Raw genomic sequence first — 3,809 nt, 5'->3', positions numbered from 1 at the left:
TAATTCAGTGTTGCACTTGCACAAAAAAATCAGTTTTGCATACCTTATGGCTTGTCAGCTTGTGCACTTCTCCTATCTGACTGACTGGACGTGCAAATCGCAGAACACCAATCATATATTAAAATTGAGGAAATTGAAAGGAAAAGAAGAAACGTGAGTATTATGTACTTGTGACTAAAGGAGAATTCAGAATAGGGATAGGCACGTAGGGCAGCAGCCAGCAGCAGGCTAATTAACGTTGGCAAAGCAGTTCAGAGTGCCTGCCCCTGCTCGGCTGATGCTTTGCGTTTGCCGACATGGAGATGACGATGTCGGTTGTCGGAGTCCGATGGGCGATGGCCGTGCTCGCCGCCGCTAGCAGCTGCGTCGCGGCCGTCGACCGACCCCACGACTGCACCGCACGCCACGCAAAATACGGAAACAATACGATGCGAGAGGAACAGACGGCGGAATCCGCAAGATCGCGAGCGACTGGGCGAGTACTGACTCTACCTATGGGCCTTGGTTGGGCCGAGCGCAGGGTGGTCCGCGGACCACAGGGACCACCCTGTAGCTCCGCCCCTGTATCTACTGCATGCTGGCCTGAAGCCGCTGCACTGAACAGAAAATAATAATGGCCTGAAGCCATTTTGTTTGTACATTTGCGACCACGAGTCGTATATAGACTGTCACACCGTATCTCAGCGATCAGAAGTGACATGTATAGATAATAGTGGTCTGAAATCCACTACACTATACACGGCCTGAAGTCCGTGAAATATCAGTGGCCTGAAGCCCTATATTATTGCACTTTATTTTCTACAAATTATTTATTGCATTTATTTAAATCTGCATATTTACTTTATTGCAACTTATATTATTTATTTAATCACAAAGTAATCCTGAAGATTACGCCTGGGAAATTTTTGTATAGTCCTGAAGACTATGCAGAGTCATAATCCTGAAGATCATGCACCGACATTCGCTAACCCTGTACATTAATTGTGCAGGCATGTCGGGCATCGCAAAGAGGGAGTTCGAAGCGCTTGCCGTGGACGGCAGCAACTACCTCACTTGGGCTACCAACATCGAGATCAAACACGACGGCATGAGCCTCGATCATACCATTGTCCAGCCTGAAGGTGGCAAGGATGAGCGCACAAAGCCTGATAAAGCGAGGGTGTTGCACTTTCTGCGACACCATCTCCACCCAGACCTAAAGTCTGAGTATATGACGGAGAGGGATCCATTGGTCTTATGGCAGTCCCTGAAAGACCGCTTCAGCCAGCAGCTAATGATTGTGCTCCCCAGAGCGCAACAAGAATGGATCCACCTACGCTTCCAAGACTATAAGTCTATGGCAGCGTACAACTCTGCTTTACACAAGATTGTGACTAAACTGCGTCTATCTGGCCAGAAGATCACTAACGCTGATATGATCGAGAAGACTTTGTCCACCTTCCACCCCGGCAACATAGTACTGCAACAGCAGTACAGGAACTCAAAGTACACCAAGTACTCTGAGCTAAGTGAAGTATTATCTATTGCTAAACAACAGAAAGAGGTTCTTATGAACAATCATTCTGCCTGGCCTACTGGTTCCATGGCTGTGCCTCAAGCACATGCTAACATTGCTGAGAGTTCTCACAACCGCAAAAGGGGCCATGGAAAAGGGAAGTGGAAGGGGAAAAGAGGTGCCATGTTCAAAGGCAAAGGAAAGGGAAAGCCCAAGGGTAGATTTGAACCCAAGAAGGAAAAAGGTGACCATAGTGGGGAAGAGCAAGGTGAATGCTATAGATGTGGAGCAAAGGGGCATTGGTCCCGTAAATGCCGCACCCCCAAACACCTGGTTGACCTTTACCAACAGAGCAAGAACAAAGGGAAAGGTCAACATGAGTCCCACTTCATCGCTAAGCCTGAAGCTCAGCTGAGAAGCGCGACGACACGGCTGTCGGCGCAAGTGGTGGAAATGTCCAAATGGATGAAAGTGACGACGACCTTCTTAAAAATAACTTTGATATATTTGGGGACCTGCAATAATCTCCAAAATATCATGCTAGTTAAATGCGATGTCCACATGTACTAGTTTTATTTCCATAAAAGTTTGGCCATGCATGCTCCTGAAGAGCATTTGTAACATGGTAGATGGTCCAAACTGTCGTAATGTTTCCCAGGAATTATGTAATGTCGTCTTTCTTATAATGTATGCTTTATGTTAAATTCCTGTTTCCTTTTATGGTATTTAACAGAGCCTGTGGGGACCCTATGGCTGAAGCGGAAATCTGTCTTGTAGACAGTGGCACCACTAATACGATACTAAGGGAAACCAGATATTTCCAAACATTGACAAAGAAAAATGGAAATATTATGACCACTGCCAGAAGCAATGCTCATATCGTGGGCACCAGAAGTGCCACACTGGTTCTCCCTATGGGTACCCAAATATTTGTGAAGGATGCATTATTGTTTCCTTATTCAAAGCACACCATCTTGAGCTTCAAAGATATCCGTGCGAATGGTTTCCACGTAGAAACCGAGATTGAGCATGGTACTGAATACCTGCTCATCACTAAATTCGATGGGTATCAAAAGCGAGTGGTGGAAAGACCCCCTTCATTGCCATCGGGTTTGTACTACATGTACATAAAACCCACGGAAGAATATGTTGCGATGAAAACCATATTAAAAAACACAGAGTCATTTTGAATATGGCATGACCATTTGGGTCATCCTGGGTTGAGTATGATGAGAAGAATCATCAACAATTATGCTGGCCATGATGTTAGAGGCTTCCCTAATCCTAAAGATTTTATTTGCACCGCATGTGCAAAGGGGAAGCTAATCACTAGACCATCCCTCCTAAAGATTAGGGATGAGTCACATGTGTTCCTACAAAGGATACAAAGTGACATTTGTGGACCTATTCAGCCCCTATCGGACCCGTTTAGGTACTTTATGGTGCTGATTGATGCATCTACCAGATGGAGCTATGTGGACCTATTGTCCACTAGAAACCATGCTTTCTCCAAGCTTATTGCCCAAATAATCAGACTAAAAGCAAGTTTCCCTAATAACCGCATTCAGTCCATTCGAATGGATAATGCCAGAGAGGTCAAGTCGAAAGCTTTTGATGATTACTGCTTAGCCATGGGCATCAAGGTAGAGCATTCAGTACTGCATGTCAACACACAAAATGGTCTAGCTGAATCCTTGATCAAAAGGATCAAGTGGATTGCTAGGCCACTGTTGTAGAATTATAGGCTACCAACCAGCTGTTGGGGCCATGCAGTGTTGCATGCTGCAGCACTATCCAATTAAGTCCAACTGCATATCATGACACATCCCCCTTACAACTAGTGCGTGGGAAAGAACCAAGTGTTTTCCATCTGCATATATTTGGTTGCGCGGTGTACGTGCTAATACCACCACCCTAGCATACATCAATGGGACCCCACCGGAAGTTGGGGATATATGTTGGTTATGAGACTCCGTCCATAATCAAATATTTGGAGCCTATGATTGGGGATCTTCATATAGCTTGGTACGCTGATTGTGTCTTCGATAAAGACCATTTCCCAGCATTAGGCGGGGATAGGCATCTAGAAGAATGCTGGGAAATTGAATGGAATGCAACTAGGATGCAATCCTTAGACCCATGCACCGGTAAATCTGAACTAGAAGTTTAGAGAATCATACATTTGCAAAATCTTGCAAATAGACTGCCAGATGCCTTCACTGGTCATAAAAGAGTGACAAGGTTGCATATACCTATAGTAAATGCGCCGGAGAGAGTACAGGTACCCCAGAAGGTTACCAGCTCTACTGTCTCC

The 3,809-nt window shown here is 45.3% G+C and overlaps 1 pseudogene; it reads left to right on the top strand.

Moving 5' to 3' along the window:
• Positions 1-991: 991 nt before the first annotated feature.
• LOC136478535 (uncharacterized) lies at positions 992-2,019 on the top strand (annotated as a pseudogene).
• The last annotated feature ends 1,790 nt before the right edge of the window (positions 2,020-3,809 follow it).

This window comes from Miscanthus floridulus, chromosome 8 (assembly GCF_019320115.1).
Source record: "Miscanthus floridulus cultivar M001 chromosome 8, ASM1932011v1, whole genome shotgun sequence".
NCBI classification, from domain to species: domain Eukaryota; kingdom Viridiplantae; phylum Streptophyta; class Magnoliopsida; order Poales; family Poaceae; genus Miscanthus; species Miscanthus floridulus.
Note: the sequence above shows the minus strand (reverse complement) of the source record. Positions and strands in the feature narration are given on the sequence as shown.